General features: G+C 41.7%; 1 non-coding gene across 1 annotated transcript; it reads left to right on the forward strand.

The window, feature by feature from the left end:
* Positions 1-896: 896 nt before the first annotated feature.
* On the forward strand, positions 897-1,034 carry LOC119944954. The gene has a single exon (XR_005456093.1). It is a non-coding gene; the product is annotated as a small nucleolar RNA SNORA7 (small nucleolar RNA).
* Positions 1,035-5,158: the final 4,124 nt, after the last annotated feature.

A 5,158-nucleotide genomic window follows, 5' to 3' on the forward strand; every position in this document is an offset into this window, starting at 1 on the left:
TTCTTATGGACCCTATTCTCAGTGCTTTTCTGGGCAGAGAACAAAGCCGAATAAAGAGCAGTGCCTCCACTCTCTAAGTCTAAGGGAGTCTTAAGATAGGCAGAATGGATATGTCTCAACAGGAGAAGCAGTGTGGCTTAGTGGATAAATCACAGGCAAGGGAGTTAGAATGACCTGGGTATAAATCCCAGCTCGGCCACTTATTTGCTGTGTGACCTTGGGCAAGACTCTTAACTTCTCTGGGCCTCATAGCTCTTCTGTAAAATGGGAATTAGGACAGTGTGTCTCCTGAGGGACAGCGACTGTCAGGGGATGACGTTTTAGAGTCCGATAATCATAACTGAAATGAAGAAAAATACTTTTTTATGGTATATGTTAAGCACTTACTATGTGTCAAACACTGTTCTGAGCACTGGGGTAGGTATAAGTTAATTAGGTTGGACATATTTAGTAAATATTATTGATCGATTGTGAATACATCCTTGATCTGAAGCGTGGCATCCTCTAAATGGTAAGCTCATTATCGGCAGGGAATGTGTCTGCTAATTCTGTTGTACAGTATTCCCCCAAGAGCTTAGCACAGGGCTCTGCACATAGAAAGTGCTCAATGAATACCATTGATTGATTTGATTGATTGATCTCATCAATCAATTGGTCAATTGATTGTCAATTGATGATCAATTGACAAAGTGCTGGATGGGCTATTTTCAGATGGACAACAAGCTCACACTGACTCTACAACCATTACCTCTAAAAGAGGTCCTTTAGGCAGCTGATGTTAAGTTTAAGAGATTTTGAGTGCCTCCTGTGTGGAGAGCACTGTACTAAGCACTTGGGAGAATATAACAGAGAACCAAGACACAATCCCTGCTTTCATAGAGCCTTCAATCGAAGGTCACCTCTCAGCTTCACACCTGGAGAGTTTCCAGTCCTCTACCAGTCTTGGCAATGGGAGAGACAGTCAAGCAGAGGCCTACTCATCCCATTCCCAGCTTGGCCAGTGGCTAGCGAGTGACAGACAATCTGCTACAAGTCAAAACTCACCCGTGCTGGGCAGCAGCGACACAGGAGAGAGTTGAGGGTGGGCAGTCAGGTTTATTCATTCAATCATATTTTGAGGTTTTCTGTGCGGGAGGTGGCAATGGTAAACCGCTTCCATATTTTTACCAAGAAAACTCTATGGATACACTGCCAGAACTATTGCATATGGAGGTCGGGCATTCTGGGAAAGATGTGTCTGTGGTGTTGCTATGGGTTGGACACAACTCGACAACATAAGATGGCAACAACAACAATCAAATGAGGGAAACAGACCCAAAATAATTTACAGGTAAGAGGAAGAATGCTCTTTAATCGATCAGTCAATCATACCGGAGTGTCCATTGTTCTAAGTGTCTGTATCTCCCTCTCAATTGTAAGCATTTCAAGGACAGGGATCATGTCTACCCAATTTGCTCTCCCAATTGCTCAGTGTAGTGCTCAGCTCAGAATAGATTCATTCATTTCATTCGATCGTATTTATTGAGCGCTTACTCTGTGCAGAGCACTGTACTAAGTGCTTGGGAAGTACAAGTTGGCAACATATAGAGATGGTCCCTACCCAACAGTGGGATCACAGTCTAGAAGGGGGAGACGGAGAACAAAACAAATTAACAAAATAAAATAAATAGAATAAATATGTACAAATAAAATAAATAAATAGAGTAATAAATCTGTACGAACATATATACATATATACAGGTGCTGTGGAGAGGGGAAGGAGGTAAGGCGGGGGAGGGGGAGGGGGAGGAGGGGGCTCTCTTTCTGACTCAAGACCTTATAGACTGTAAGCTTCTTGTGGCATGGATTGTAACTACCAACTCTGTATGGTTCTTTTAGAGAGGCAACATGGCTTAGTGGAGAGAGCATGGACTAGGGAGTCAGAAGGACCTGAGTTCTAATCCTACTCCTCCACTTGTCTGCTGTGTGACCTTGGGCAAATCACTTTACTTCTCTGGGCCTCTGTTCCCTCATCTGTGAAATGGGGATTTAAGATTCTGAGCCCCACGTGGGACAGAGACTGTCCAACCTGATTAATTTGTACCTACCCTGGCACTTAGAACAATGCTTGGCACATAGTAAGTGCTTAACAAGTACCATAATTATTATTATTTTCGTTCCCAAGTGCTTAGTACGGTGCTCTACACATAGCAAGTGCTCAAAAAATACCATTGATTGATTGATTGACTCCTTATCAAGGAGATTCCATTTGAAAAATGTTAGCTCTATATCTCCAACAAAAGCCTACAATTCCATAAAAAGAATACTTATTTTAAAGCAGTCGGGAACATTTCATGGTGTTCACTAGTATACAAACTGTGTTCCCTATACAGGGGACAAAACTGATCATTACTTGATCACAACAGCCCAACCTATGAAGTTTAGTTGCCACAGTTACATCTTAGTTATTTGGATAAGTTTATCAGGCTCCGGAAAACAAACTGTAAAGAAACTTCAATTCCGAACAGAGATAGGATTTGCCATAACACTTTTATCTCTAATTATCATCAATCAACAAAATTTCTTGAGCATGCACTGTGCTCAGATCACTGTATTACATGCATGGAAGAATATAGTACCACATAGTTGGTATACATGTTTCTTGCCCACAAGGAGCGTACAGTCTAGAGGGGATACAGACATTAATATGAATAATTATGATTACGTATATAAGAGCTGTAGAGCTGAGGGTGGGGTGAATTAGTGGAAACAATACAGATTCGCATCAATTATCCAATGTTTTAGGTGTACTGGAATACTAGGATTTTTTTTTTTGTGTGTGTGTGTGTGGTATTTGCTAAGCACTTACTATGTGTCAGGCACTGTACTAAGCACTGGGGTAGATTCAAGCTAATCAGGTGGGATGCAGTCCCTGCCCCACAGCGGACACATAGTCTTAATCTCCATATTATAGATGAAGTATCCAAGGTACAGAGAATAATAATAATAATGGCATTTTTTAAGCACTTACTATGTGCAAAGCATTGTTCTAAGCACTGGGGAGGTTACAAGGTGATCAGGTTGTCCCACGGGGGGCTCACAGTCTTAGAGAAGCAACATGGCTCCGTGGAAAGAGCCTGGGCTTTGGAGTCAGAGGTCATGGGCTCAAATCCTGGCTCCGCCACTTGCCAGCTAAGTGAAATGATTTGCCCAAGGTCACACAGGAGGCAAGTGGCAGAGCTGAGATCAGATCGTTCTGACTCTCAAGCCTGTGCTCTATCCTCTAGCCATGCTACTTCTCATCTTGAGGTGGAAGTGTTATTATCTGATCTGAATTACCCAGACAATTTGCTGTGTAGACTCAGCCCGCGTGGAAGAATAGCTTGACTTCTTCATAGAAACCAGGAGCAAAAGGAAAGCTGATACTGGTCTTAGTATGCAAGGAACAAAGTTGGCTCAGTTTGTCGAAGGGCTATTAGAGGTCTTTCATTTTTTTTTCTTCAAGAGGTGCAGCTACGGATGAAGAGGCAAAATGTTAGAACTGCAAGTTTGACAGTATTTGATGTATAACTCACCACCTCACGATTCTCCAAACTGGGATGGGAAATCAATCATCCGTCTCTCCCCTTTAATATTTAAAACTATGGTTATAGGTAGCTTGGGTCTGAGCACTGGCATGATGCCATTTGTGAGTTTTGAAAATTTTTTTGTTAACGAGCAGCGTTACACTCTGCCCTCAAATATTGATTAATGGGACCTAAAAATAAACTGTATATTAAAAAGTGTAGGCTCACCTCATTTCTCACCGAAGATCTGTGGATACCCTAGAAAGCTTAGAATAACATTCGAGAGAGAGTTCTGTTTACATACCACGTGGATTTCTTGCCCACTTTTCCTTCTTGGTGTATTTTCTTGAGAACAGAATCTTTGTGCTTGAGAGCTTGTCTTAAGCTGCTACTTTTCCCCCTGTTTTTTCTGTTGGTGACATTAAGCTTGGCTGCTTGGGAAATCACTGTGTTGTCACATTCATGAAAATGTAGCGAGGTGGGAGGATGAAACATAAGTGAACTTTCAAGCAGCAGATTCATTTTCTATAAGTTTCCTTGATGATTCCAAGCTGGGGGAATGAGAGAGGAAAAGAGAGTTAGTTTAGAAAATGTCACATAGTTTTGTTTCCAAGAGGAATATTTCTCAGTTATTTGCAAGAAGTACAGGATGCCTTTAGTTGACTATAACTAGGATCAATAGCTTTCACTAACATCTTTTATTCTATACTAAGTGATTAATTCGGTTCTGTTATTTCCCATTAAAATCCTAGTTGGTCATAGGGAAATTTAAATTATTGCAATTCTGTTTCTCATCAGATGTGTGTATTGTTTTACTTTTTGAAATAAATTATTTAAAATTATGGAAGCTTTGCAAAGTAGCTGGAAAGAGACGTCAATCCCAGTTATCCACCTATCCCTCTGTCAAAGTGTACAAGTAACATAGGTGTAAATTAACACATTTTATGTTTTTCCTACTTAACCCATTACTACCTATTTCAATACAATGCAAAAGAGCTGGTCATTTAGACTCTTTTTGCATGTTTCCAGTTGGCATTTATTTTCCAACAAGCCCCTTTCCTCAGTCACCCCCCACAAGATGTTGAGAAACAGCATGGCCCAGTGGAAAAAGCATGGGCCTTAGGAGTCAGAGGACCTGGGTTCTAATCCTGTCTCTGCCCCTTGTCTGCTGTGTGATCTTGAATGAGTCACTGAATCAATCAATCAGTGGCATTTATGGAGTGCTCATTATGGGCAGAGCACTGTACTAAGCACTTGGGAGAGCACAAGAGAGTTGGTAGACACATCAAGTTTACAGTCTAGAGGGGGAGACAGACAATATAAACATCTCAGTACCTCAGTGACTTCATTTGCAAAATGGGGTCTAAGACTGTGAGGCTTCTTCTAGACTCCTCGGGTTTCCCCAGTCCCTGGACCTCACCATAGAGTTCAGACCTCCTCCCCTTATAACTCTTCTCATTCAAGCTCTCCTTCCTCCTCTTCCTGCATCTGTCTGTGCCCCTTGCCCTGGTTACCTTTCCTTCTCCTCCTCTATTACCACTGCATTGGCTTTAAAACACTCAATCACCTCATCCCCTCCTACCTCACCTCGCTACTTTCCTACTCCAAATTGA

This window comes from Tachyglossus aculeatus, chromosome 23 (assembly GCF_015852505.1).
Source record: "Tachyglossus aculeatus isolate mTacAcu1 chromosome 23, mTacAcu1.pri, whole genome shotgun sequence".
In the NCBI taxonomy this organism is placed as follows: domain Eukaryota; kingdom Metazoa; phylum Chordata; class Mammalia; order Monotremata; family Tachyglossidae; genus Tachyglossus; species Tachyglossus aculeatus.